The sequence below is a fragment of the Lonchura striata genome, chromosome 1A (genome assembly GCF_050655825.1).
Source record: "Lonchura striata isolate lonStrDom1 chromosome 1A, ASM5065582v1, whole genome shotgun sequence".
Taxonomy (NCBI): domain Eukaryota; kingdom Metazoa; phylum Chordata; class Aves; order Passeriformes; family Estrildidae; genus Lonchura; species Lonchura striata.
The window spans coordinates 27469751-27482989 of NC_140741.1; the positions used below are offsets into that span (position 1 = coordinate 27469751).

Genomic DNA, 13239 nt, shown 5'->3' on the forward strand with positions numbered 1-13239 from the left:
TTTTGCTGGAGATATATGAGTGTTATTATTCACAAAGTGTTGCAAACACATGCTGGGCTCTGTGAGACTCTCAGGAAGACAAAATAAATGGGTATTGCTCAGGAAGAAATGGCCAGGGGAGAAACAGCTGCTGTTTCTCCACAAAAAGCACCACAATAATAACACTTGATCGTGGTGGTGGCCACAGGCCATTTGGGATTAGACACCCACAGAAGACAGGCCTGGCTGTGTCCTCAGGATGTCACTGACTTCATATTCATCCCAGAATGATGAATGCATGCATTATTCCCAAGAGGTTTGGGATGGCCTGGTTTCAAAGCCCTGAAGTGCAGGATGATCCTCAGGCAGTCTGAGCACCGCATGCCTTGCCCTCCTCACCACTAAATGCCCTGTACTGCAATGTAAGCCCGTTGTTGCTTCTGTCCACTGTGAGCACTAAGAACTGAGAACTCTTCTTTTTTAGCCAACTTGTATGCAACTGAGGATGGTTATTGCATCCCTTCTCAATCTTCTGTAGTCTAAACAGCTTCATTTTGCTCAGTAGCTTTCAGGTAGGTCATGCTTTCTGCATCTCTGCTCATGGTGGCTTGATTCTCCCAGCTATTTAGAAGAGTGCTATGCTCTCCTCCCCCATCATTCTCAAAATGATGGAAGAAAACCTGTCCATCACCTGTGGAGCTGTAAGTCCTTACAGAGAGACATGCTATCCTTCACTCCTCTAATACGACTTTGACTGCATGTCATTTTCTGAGACAACTGAAGTCATTCATCAGATTTGCCTCGCAAGGCTTGGATTGGAGTGCATTGCTGTTCACTAAGGCAATTAATTCTAGCTAAGTCTTGGCTTAGATGTGAGCCAAAAAGGTGTCTAAAGGAAAACTGATTTTGTATGTGTGTCCTTTTGAATGTGTCTGTAGTGTTGATCTAAGAGGTGGAGAACCTTTCAATTCATTCTGTGCAAGCTCCCAAGCTGCTTGGAAAAGCATCTCAACAGTGAAAACCCACTCTGCTGCCTGCAGTCAGCAAACAGATGAGCTTTCCCTGGGTGGCTGCCTTCAAAATCAGCCTTTAGGTCTCCTCAGCCAACATATCTACATTATCATAATTTTATTTCCTCCATCCAGGGTGCAAAACAGCCCATGAAAACAATTCAGCAAGATTTTGTCAATCTCACCATTCCACAGTTTTTTATCCCCATGGTTTTTTACTCCCCCCGTCTGTTCTATGGGCTAGCAGAAACTCATTCTCCTCTGATATCTCATTTCCTTCAAGCATCTCTCTTTACCTTCATCCTCTTTCTGCCCACTTTCAGAATCATAGAATTATAGAATGGTTTGTGTTGGAAGGGCCTTAAAGATCACCTAGTTCTCTGGGAGGGGAGACCTTCCATTAGGCCAGGTTGCTGAGAGGCCCATTGAGCCTGGCCTTGGACACTCACAGGGATGTGGGGTGTTCACAGCTTCTCTGAGCAAACTGTTTCAGTACCTCACCACCCCTCACAGAAAAGAATTTATCCCTAATAGACAATCTAAATCTATCCTCCTTGTGTTTAAAGCTATTACCCCTCATCCTATCACTATGATCCATGGTAAAGGTCCCTCCCCATTTTTTGCAGGACCTCTTTAAGTACTGGAAGGTTGATATAAATTCTCTCTGGAGCCTTTTGCTGTAAGCTGAACAACTCCTACTGTCTCAGCCTTTTCTCACAGAGGGACTGCCTCAGCCCTTGGGTCATCTTTGTGGCTCTCCTCTGAACCTGCTTGAGTGCGTCTGTGTCTTTCTTATGCTCTTTCAGAGCCAAACACAATATTCCAGTACTTATGGCTATAGGCTCTGCCTACCTGCCATGGCTGAAGTCTTCTCCTCAGTCTTGGTCTCATTTCCCTGATGTTGCAGTTTCCCAGCTTCGAAAATTTCCTCCTTGCTTGCTTTCCCTCATGCTGCTTTCTTCCTTGGGATCTCTTGCCAGTGGCTGTGAGGGCCTTAGCTGGCACTTATATTTTGGGAGCCACTGCCTGCACCTCTTCACCACTTCTGCTCCTGAAATGTCACCTGTCCTCTCTCCCCTCTCTCCCTCCCTTGTTTCCCTCGCTGCTGAAAGTTCAGCTGGTACGTGATGACGCATGCAGGAGCAGTGCGTGTGTGCTCAGGACATATAATAAGCACTTGGCTCCTACAGGCTGCATTTCAGCCTTGGGCTCCAACACACTTCAGCAAAATGATTGAGGTATTACCCTTTGCACAGAGGGGAAGGTGACTCACACAGAGATGCCCAGCCTGTCTGTGCCCAAGCTGGGAGGAAAATGCAGGTAGCCTAAGCCCTGCCTGATGCTTCCCCTTGGGCAGGCAGTCCTGTCTGTCTCTGGCTGCGTTTGCCTGAGAGACATCCTGCCACCAGTTATGTCTGTGCACGTGAAAATGTCCCTGTGTGGGCACATGCTGACCTTGCTCTGGCTTGAGTGCTTGTGAACAAGTGTAGGCAGGTATGTGAGTGCTGGAGGGCATTTCTAGGCATAGACAGGTCTCCTGACCCTGGTGGCTTTCACAATATCTGAACTCTCTGCCTAAATACTTTTCAGACCCATGGTAGCCAGGGAAGGGAAATGAGGAGAGTCACCAGGAACTGGTGACAGCAGGGAGGTTAGAAGGGAGTGGAAGATAGAGTTTGTGCCTGCTATGGCACAACAGCTTTCTGGTTAACAATGGCTCTATCCCACCTCAGGGCTGGCTCCTGAGAGCTCTGTATTTGGCTTGGAGTGCCCCAGTTAGTTAGCTTGATAGACAGGCCAATCAGTAGCCATGGATCTTAGATGAGCAGCCTTCTCCCTGGAGCTATGTGGCAGCCTTTTAGCTAGGGAGGATGATGTTGTGCTCTCTTGATTTGCAGATGAGAATAAGCATTTCTGAAATGCTCATGGCCAGTTTGGGGCCCTTGCCTTGCTGCCCAGTTGATATCAAGGCATCTCCTCTTTGAAATGGTGGCTCTGGAGTACTGATGGAGACAAGAAGCCATGTATTTTTTCTGTCTGCACGCAGAAAAAGTACTTTGTGGGTGTCTTCTTGGAGTTTTGTGGGGAGTTGTTTCACATGGAACTCTTCTTACTCTTCATCTCACGGTTTAAAATGCTGGAGTTCTTTCCTTCCTGTCCAACCCACCAGCACCAACTTCCTCTGCACATTGCTGGGTCTGACCTCGTGTCCCAGTGGGCTTCAGAGTGGAAGAAGGCTTTTCCCCTCAAAGCCTGTACATCAGAGAGGGCAGGATAGGGTGACAGGAGGCATGCTTGTGCTGCAAGCTGGAAATAAACCCTGCTGTCCTTGCCCGGGCCTCCCGAGCAGCCCTTGGATGTATACAAGGCACACTACAGTGCCATGCAGATACTGTGTGGTACCAGCACTGGAGCAGCTGTATCAGCAGGACAAACTGGTTTGGCTGGCCGTGGTAGCTCTGTGCATGTCCTTCAGCTCTGGCTGTCCTGTGCAGCCCTGGGTGCTCAGACAGACCTGTTCTCCTTGCTCCATCATCAGCCAGTGCAGAACTCTTCCTTCCAGGTTTGGTGTACTCCAAGCACTCCCTTCCCAGCCCGTGGTGGAGGCTGGCAGGGGGCTGCGTGAGCCCGGGGAGCGGTGTGCCCATGCTGATGGCTGGGACAGTGGTGTGAAGCCATGGGAAGAGGCAGGAGCCTTGCATCAAATCCCCAGCCTGATGTGAGGTGATGGAGCAGAAAGAGTGAGCGACAGGGAGGGTGGGAGGCGGGATGGGAGAGATAGGGGAGCTGGGGGAGGGGAGTGAGAGACTGGGCTCTAGCCTGGGAGCAGAACAGCAAACTGGCTTATTATTAACCATAACCCCTGTCCCTTCCTAACCTTGCATCTGATAATCTGTTCTCTGATTTTTTTTGTTTGTTTCTTTATTTTTTCTTTTTTTTCTCCCTCAGGCACTGCTGTAGCTCAAATTTAGCCTCCAATATTTATATCTTTCTGCCTCTTCTATTTCCTTTCTTATTTAGAAAATATACTCAAGAGGACTGTGCGACTTGGGAAGAGTTAGAAGCACAGGGTATGCCACATTGGTTTAGCTGATCTACTCCAAGATCTGAATTTCTGCCCATACCCTCCCTTCACAGAAAAATTAAACCACCTATCCCAGTGAAAAACCCAGCTGTATGATAGAAAGTTTGGCAGGAAACACCTTCCTCACCCTCCCCATGGCAGTGACCTCCCCTTGAAATGTCAGATTTGGTTTCCATTTGATGATATTTGGTATCCATGGGATCTCCCAGGTGGATGCTGGTAGAGTATGACCCACTCTGTGTGTGCTGAGCTGGGACTGGGCAGACCTAGATTTGCATCTGCTCTGCAGGGTGATCTTGAATGGATCATCTTCTTTCTCTGGACCTCAGTTTCCTTGTTCCTAAGATGATAACTAGGTGCTTATGTAATATTTCTCCAGCTGAAAAATGCTGGAGGAGATGCCTTGTTTTATACTTCAACAATAGAAGAGAAAGTATATCAGCAATCTCTAGACCTGGAAAATTCCTTGCTGGTAGCATCAAGTACTTAGAAGGGCATATTGCCCCTGATGAGGGAGAAATCAGTATGCACCATGCTTCAGATAGAGCTGGAAAGAGAATGTTGGGGAGATAATCACCCCAATGGGAAAGGTTCCTTTAAGCTTATGTCCTGGGGATTAGATCTTGTTTCTTCCTGCTCCAGAGCCCAGAATAAGGATCATTGGATGAAATAAATTGTCACTTATGTTGGAGAGCAGGTGAATCTCAAACCTTTCATGTTGTGCCAGTTTATGCTTTTGATTCAGCAAAAGGCATCTTTACAGCTACCCCTTCACTGCAGTGGTGAGTCCTACAACAAAAAGCACATTTTCCTTTTCATTCCTATATTGCTTTGTTCCTTTAGTCTGTAGCTTCTCTGCCAGAGGGCACAGTATGATGGAAAAAGGTTGAATCCATCAGTGGTTTAGGTGTCCTCTATCATTTGTGCTGGGAGTTATCTACTGCTTTGCCTGGACTTTTGTTGCTCTCAGGAAAAGCAATGTCCCTGTCAAGGTCATGCCTTTCGTGAGCTGTAGCAAAGGTGAATGGGTCTCACTTTCTGTTGATCTTAAACCATATGGACTTCCACCTCAATACTTTTCCACTTCTGCCCTTGGTCCAGGACTTCTTGGCCCAGACTACATTGTGCAAACCCATTATGAGGTGGCACCACAGGTTTGCCTTTCTTTTTATTTTGCCTTTCTAAATCTCCCTCCTTTACTCTTACTGGCCCTAGTAGTCCTCTTGGTTTTTGACCAAGAGGACTACTTTGCTGCTCCTTGTCACTCAGCTGAGTGCAAATGTTTGCCCTGGCTCCGAAGCCAGGTGAGACAAAGCAGCTATGCAGAACATGGCACAGAGCCTCAAAGATTTAAAGACCAAAGGGATGGATGGGTGATGAGAAGGACTATCTGCTAATTTTGGTACAGATTTTTTGTCTTTTTTTTTAAAGAGCAGTGAACATGCCTGAAAGGAGACTGTAGTCTGCCCTGGGGTGCTCCCTAGCTCTTGCTGCCTTTTTCTCTGCTTCCTGGAGTAGCTGCTGATCAGAGGGCGCCTCTTGCCTGTTCTGTCCTCCTCTTGCTGCGTGAGGGCAGACAGAGGCTGCCTGACAGAGCCAAGGAGCACAGCTGAGCCAAGAGAGTATTGGATCTTTTGGATGCTGTTGACCTCAGCCTAAACAGAGCCTCTCCTTCTGCAGCAGGCATTTTGCAAACACACTTCTTGGATTGCTTATGCTCCCCAAATGAAGTGTGCTGGCGCTTGTGTGGAGAATGTTCAGACTCTCCATGTTGTCCTTTGGATGATCAGTGGGGTGAAGCAGATCAGAATGGCTCAGCTTTGACACTTACTGGGAAATTAGCTCTAATATTTTGAGTGAAGATGAGAAGGTTTGGAGCAAGATGACAAATATGTACTGTATGAGACCGTCCCTTAGAGACTGATGTACCACAGTATAGGTCCAAACCTAAAGGATGCCTTGGGGAACGTCAGATCCAGGTTTCACCATTGTGTTCCACAGACTTGCATCTAGAGAAGATTCATAGAGGGCTTTTGAACACAATGCTCCTCTTCCCAGCATCTGCTTAAACTGCAAAGGTGATCTTCCTTTCCTGGACTGAGCTGTTGTATCAAATTGAATTTCACCCCTTGGAGATCTCTCAGCCAAATACACACTCTTATTATGCTTTTCTTCACCACTGTTACTTTTCATAAAACCACCTTTTTGTAAATGGTCTCTGTTTCTATCTAGAAACCTGTCTGTCACCATAGTTCAGAGCTGCCCTTTGGGGGCAGAGATTTCTTTTCTCTTGCATGCTCTTTTTCTCTCATCTGCTAGAGGGATTAATTTACAATTTCCCTCTTGCCTCTTTCTGAGCTCTTTTTTTCTACTATCCCTTTCATTGCTGCTTCAGATGAGGAGGGATGAGGATATTCCAATTTTAGGCCATTACAGATCCCCAGTGACCTCCTGTGCAGCTGATGGACAGTTTGCAGCCCATGTCTGAAACAGGATGATTGGCAAATGGGAGAGTGACCATGGCACCATTGTACCATAAATGTGCAAGGTATGAGTGCAGGTGTGAGGGACAGTGATGGGAGTGCCACACGCTCTGGCAAGTAAAAATGCTTGTGGAGGCCTCATAGAGCTACCTTTTGCTGATGACAAAATCTGTTCTCTGGTCTCAGAAGTGGACAATAGCTGGCAGTGGCTGTCAGCCTTTCCTCATGGAGCACCTGATGGTGTGGCAGCTAGGGCCTGAGGCATGATGGCAAGGTGACATCATGTCCCAGGGTGGTGGGCTGGAGAAGACAGCACCTTGCCAGCCCCGGGACACATGGGTGGGGTCAGGAGTAGAGCTCCATGCTGGAGCAATGGGACAAGGGATCCCTGGGAAGGAACTGGTGCTTATCCAGTGAGCTGTGTAGCTATCAGGACCAGCAGATCAGGAGGCATCACAGGATCTGACTGCCAGCACCGTGGCTGGGAGCACTGGGCCAGGTCTGGAATGCATTGGCAGATCTGTGTGAGGAGCTGTGCTTAAGAGCCACAACACTGAATCATTTTGCAGAAATCCCCTGTCAGTCTAACCATAAACACCAGAGTGGAAGGTGGGGACGTGTTTCTTCAGTTTCCTATAACAAAGCAAGCATAAAGGGGATTAGGAAGGCAATGCTAGGGGGAAAAGAGAGAGAGATTTAGTAGGGAAGGGAACATTAAGATTTACATGGATAAAATGCAGATTGAAGCTGTTGGGCCAGAACAGAAGAACTTCTCAGTCTACATATTTAGCTCAGTGAGGTATATAAACAGAAACCTACAGCCAGCTCAGCCACTTCTCCCCCAGTAGAGTGAGTCATCAGCCCTTGGATCTAAAGTTAGGTTCACGTCAGAGCTTACACTCTCTCTCATTTTATTTTTCTCTTTCTATTTTGAAGGATGTGGGAAAAGCTGGGCACTGTCTCCTGGAAGCAGCAAACATAAACCCACAACAGCAACAGATGCAGGACCTGATGCCCTACCTGGGAGCACTGTGGCAAATATTGCTTTCTGTCTGACTGCTCCTCTTCCTTGCTACATGCCTGGGGATGAGTTTAGACAACATGCAGCCAAGGCTAATTTGGGCATACAGTGGCCCCAGGTCCAAGGTGTTTTGTGCACTGTACAGATGAGCTGGAGGATGGAATGGGCTGTGCAGCCATTCCTGTGGCCACAGCAGAATTCCCTGTGTTGGGCTCCCATGTGTCATGCAGGGGAGCAGGATCTGTGGTCAGGGCTGTCAAAGAAGGGCTGGGGCTGGCTCAGCTTGGCAGGAGGCATGATGATGCCTGTGAGACTTGGCTAGAAGGTGCCTTTAAATCCAGTGTGGGTTGCTGCTGGTGGGCTCAGCCCACAGCCACCTGCAAACCTGCAAGAGGGGAGGGCTGCATCTCACCAAGCTATCTCTGCTGTCTTTGCTTTGATATGGCTCCCCCTTTCCTGCTCTTTCCCTCTCCCCTGGTCCACTTTCTTAAGCAGCTACAGTGAATCACATACTTTCCTTACTAACTCACCAGCCAGTGCTGCTGGCTCAGGCAGTGACAGGAAAAATGTGGACTTTTCTGTTCCTCTCAAAAATCACAGAAAGAATAGAGGGAGATTCTTGGAAATGCTCTGGATGCAACGGTTGGACCAGCTTGTGCCATGTTCATGTCTGGTGTGATCTACCTCCAGGTCACTTCCAAGCAATCCTGCCTGTATCGCTCAGGGCAGATGGCAAAACTTTCTGAAAGTGCACTGGGGGTGGAAGATGGAGCCCTGTGACTACTGTGAGCCGCAGGACAAGGAGACCATCTTCAGTCCCTTCCCTCGTGGATGGTGGAGAGGAGGGCCTTTTTCATGGACAGCAACAGCTTCCCAGCCCAGGCTTGGAATTGCTCTGCAGGGATGCCTGTGGTGGAGGTACCAGGAAGCCCACGGAAGTCACCCCTAGAATATGTGGATGGGGAGGGCTGGGGAGATGAGGCAGCTCTGCTCTGGTGCATGAGCTGCCCCAGGCTTACTCTTTTCATCAGCTCCAAATCTGTGACGTGTTGAATGGCATGACTCCATTTCCCCACCCAGCCCCTTTCCCTCTCCCTTCCTTCCAGGCTTGTTGCATGTTTTTACCAATTTGGAGGGTTTGTCTAAGTGGGAGTTCCAGTGTCTCTTTATCCCTGTACTGTGGATGTGCTGGAAGGCAAACAGATATGACCCTAGGATGAAGACATGACAGATGACCCACAGATTGTCCTGAGTGTGTGTTTATGTGCCTCTGTCCTCCTGTGCCCCTCTGCATGTACTTTTCATCTCCCTTTAAAGTTTTGTTTCTTTCGCCTCTCCTTACTGCCCTATTTCTCCACTCTGCCTCACCCTCTCCCTCTCTCTCCTGCCCTCCTCATTCTTTTTCTCATTTGATATTCATGCATGAATAAATTCAATTGCATTTTTCCCTGTTTCCCCTGAAGGGGCTTGTTGGTGAATTACAGGCATCTGAAATCATATAATGCTCAGATTCATCATTTCTGGGACAGAATTGAAGCCCTTCTATTTCTTGGGAAGGAATAATAGATGATTTTTATGAGGAGAGGGAGTAGTGAGTACCTTGTAGTTGGTGAGGAAAAAGCCAAGGAGATTAACCTTGGCAGCACAGAGTGGACCTGCTAGCAGAGGGGACTAAAAGGTCAGCCAGCCCCTCCTCTGTTGGCAGGAATGGGGAAGGCATATGTAGGCAGGGGTGTGTGTGTGGAATGCGAGTGCCTGTGATTGCTTCGTGTTCACTGTGTGGTGCTAGTGGGGCCCTTAGGGAGGAGTAAATCTCTTAGGGGACTGCCCAGAGTTGCTTGAGGAAGGAGTAGCCTGACACCTGAGCAGTTAGAGAGATTGTCTAGAGATCTGTTTGGAGCATCTGCCTCAGCCGGCTTTTGGGACGCTTACACAGTTTTGATATCACCCCAAAATCTACTGTGGGTCTGTGGTTGTGCCCAGCACCACATCCCCATCACACTGAGAAGCTGAGGTTGGTATGTCACAAAATCCTTCACTTTCCAGGGCTTCCTGTTGTGGATGGGCTCCTGCTGCTGATGGGAGCCTTCCAGTTCATGCAGGACAATGAACTCAGGGTAAGCACAACCATCTTTGGGGCCAAAGGTGATGAGAGATAGGGTCTTGCACAGCTCCCATACAAACAGGCTCTGACCCTGGGCAGGGGGAGGTCTGACCACCACAGAAAATTATTATCCTGGAATAAATTCTCTTTGCAGCTTGTGGAAGATGCATGAGTACACCATGGAACTGCAACCCTGGTCAGAAGCTATGAAAAAAGGCACGCTGGACTTGTCTGGGGAAGAGCTGCTTTTCATGGAATCTGTTAATCATGCAACTTTTGATGCTCACAACATACCTGTTGTTTGTAAGACTGTTTTTTTCTTTTTTAGCACTTCTGGAGCAGCCTGAGGATCCTCCAGGAGATGAGTTTACTTTTCAGGAGAGGTAACAAGATTAGACACTTTAAAAAACACAAAAGTGCTGCATTAAAAGTGGACAGCCATTGTCTTTGTTCCAAAGTCTTTTAAGGGCCTTGTGAGAGACAGTGGAGGTGCCAACCATGTTGTTCAAGTTCCAAGGAGTATGGCTTATGTGGTGTAAGTGGCTAGAGGCTCCTTGACTTCTGCCTCAAGTCCCTGGTACAGCAAACCCAAGCCATGTGGAGATAAGTTGCAGAGGAGAGGATATTTACAGGATATTTTTCACCCTAGGTGGTCAACATGAGCTACCTTAAGGTAAAATCAGAGTGGTCCTGACTTTACCAGAAGGTGGGCTTGCTCCATTGCCTTCCTATGGAGAGTTAACATCCAAGGGTCTGTTTCTCACTATGATGAAAGTGCTTGGTTTCCCAGCCATTTGTAATTTAGATGTGTTAATTACCTTGACCCAGCTATGCTAGCCATGCAATGTCTGTGACAGCTGGAGTGGACATTGTCTTGGTGAGGGAGGTTTGGAGAGGCTGTGTGGAACTACAAGGAGGCAGGAATGTCTCCATGTCTCATAACGTGGAATTTTATTGGTCTGAACAGGACAAACATATGAAAAGCCTTGAGGAGTTTGATGGCTTCCTGTAGTGTCTGTTTTCCAGAGCAGACTTGGGATCCCCAGAAGGAAAACTGAAGGTTGATACTTCAAGAATGAGGGGCTTGTGCTCATGTGGGGTAGGGCTGCTCAGCCACAGAATGGGACCAGTGGGGGCAGATGGCTGTGCTGGCCCTCCATTGGATAAGGCTCGGGGAGGCTGTACTCTGTTCTAGCCATTAGAAGGTAGGATTCCTGCATGTTATCCATCCCTCTCATTTTCCCCTGGCTTCACAAAATGGCATGGGAAACTAATTTGCAGAGAGTTGTTCCCACCCCCTGAGTTCCAGTAATGGATCTGGGAAGTAGGATGGGGCAGAGAGGAGGGATTGGTTTTGAGGGAAGGACTTTTGGGGGAGGGTTGTTTGGTTTTTTAACTCTTCTTAAATGATAATTCTCTAACCTGCTTGATCTGTGACCTGCAGAGGGACACAGCCTTAAAAGTTCAAGGAAAGGCAATCATGCTGAAGCCAGTGCCCACCAGAAAAGGAAGGCTGAGTGGGCTGAAGGAAGGGGCAAACCACCTGCCCTGAGACCCCACCATGGATGCAGGTGTGTGATGGTGTGCAAGGAGATTTCTGCCTTTCCTCCCCTGTTGTAAGAATTCCTGCATTCTGCGCCTCTAATTGTAGGTTCCCCTAAAGACATTTGGTGTCACTGTAAGGACGGTGTTTCACTCTCCCTCTCTGCCTGTACAATTATTCTCTCTCTCTCTCTCTGTGCAGTTTGCTCCATAAGCCGTTGGTGAACATACCATGAGACAGAGAGAGAGCGAGACAGACAGAAACCACACACCAGCCCTTCCTCCTCACTTTCCTACCATGGAATAGCTTACCTTGCCCCCACCCACACCTCCAATGTCCTGCAATTATTTTGACCCTCTCTGGTCTTTTTGGAAGGAAGCTTCTGTCACTTTTTAATACCACTCGCCTGGGAAAACAGAGGCAATACCCCTCCAAGCCCTCCTGTGAAGGAAGAGGTCCTTTGTTTTAACCTCTTTTTGTTTGCTCTGACTCTAGAGCTTCAGACTCCCGAGCAGCCACAATTTCTTACCATGTATTCTCCTTTTAAACCATCTCCTTCCTGCACACGCTCAGTCCTTGCAGGCACGGATCTAACACAAGTCCCCGCTCCTCGCCGGCAGGTTCTTTGCTCCCCATCACTCAGCTGATCCTGATCTTTTTTTCTCCTATTCTCCCCACCCCGGGCACCGAGGTGTGTGTGTCTGCGTGTGAGTGTGCCTGTGTGCAAGGGGGGGGGAGGTGGGGGGGCCTTTTTTTTATCTCGGTGGGGGAATTTTTTCAAAGCATCTTCATTATTATTTTATTTTGCTTCTCTGACTTGGAGACTTCTCCCTCGGAGATTTCTTTTCCATGCAAAGGTAGGTGAGATGCATGCACACCTGGCTAACCTTGTGTCTGTCTTGTTTTGCTGTCCTTTTAATAGAAAACTTGCGCCCACCCATGTACCTGCATCATTCCTGTTCTGTTTCGTACCTGTTTCCTCTCTGGCAGAAGTAAAGCTGAGGGTAGACATGTCTGTAATGTGAATAATTCTGTCTTTCCAGAGAGGAAAGTTGTTTCTGTGTGCATGTCCGGTGGTACGTGTATGTCCGAGTGCAGTGCCCATGTATGTGAAACTGCCTCTGTTTACCCAACAAGTAGCAATAATTGATTTTGGTGTGTGTTTTGGGCAGTGGTCATGTCAGAAAGGGGACAACTGTGTGTCCAGTAGTTCATGACCATGAGCAATTGCAGCAGGGAATGTGTATCTCGTAGATAATCAGCAGCTCTTTATACATGACTGTAAATGGTAAAAGGAGGGAGAATAATTCCAGGAATTGGAAATTTAGCCCTGGTTAGTTTGTTCTGTTATTATGGGGAAGGATGGTGGGAAAGAGGGAGGGTTACAAAATCTCCTCCCTGGAGAGGTAACTGCCTGAGACTTGTAAATACGTAACTTTTTCTAAAACCTTCTCACTGTTTAGGGTCTTCTTGGGTTTGGGGTATTGGTTTTTTTTTTGTTGTTGTTGTTGTTTTTTTTTTTTTTTCCCCAAAGCAAGAGTTTGGTCTTGGATTCAGGTCTCCTAATTTGTCTTTTCTTGTTTTGTTTATGGTTGTTATTGCATTTCAATTGCATGTGCAACATCCTGAAAAGAGACACGGAATAGGATGTACTCTAATTCAGCAAAATGCATCATCTTCTGTGCATCACTGGAAGCTGTTGGCTGGAGTCAGGGGTTGGAGCAGGGTGGAAACAGAAGAATTAGAAAAGAAGAGAAACAGAAATAATGTTAGACCTTGTTGACCGGCAATTATCAGGCATATTTTCTGCCAGTACTGGTTTTCGTAACCCTCTTGATGGTTACCTTTTGCTTCTTGGTAACTGCAGCTGTGTGACAAGTACTGGTGGTTTTGAAAAAATAAAAAGCCAGAAAGAAAAAAACCCCCATATATATATATATAATTTCCCTGTAAATTATTGCAAAGAAAAATGGTAAACAGCTAAAGCAGAACTTGTTGTGCATTTTCTCTCTGC

General features: G+C 47.5%; 1 protein-coding gene across 3 annotated transcripts in view; it reads left to right on the forward strand.

Annotated features, from left to right (window-relative positions):
- Positions 1-9619: 9619 nt before the first annotated feature.
- Positions 9620-13239, forward strand: part of CACNA1I (calcium voltage-gated channel subunit alpha1 I) — a 167174-nt gene continuing 163554 nt past the window's right edge. Inside the window, exons 1-4 of one of the 3 annotated variants that reach the window (XM_077783408.2) lie at positions 9620-9695; positions 9837-11253; positions 11427-11916; positions 12049-12082. The gene's annotated coding sequence lies outside the window, so the exon portion shown is untranslated. The other 2 variants (XM_085570383.1, XM_085570382.1) reach the window with 2 other exon arrangements.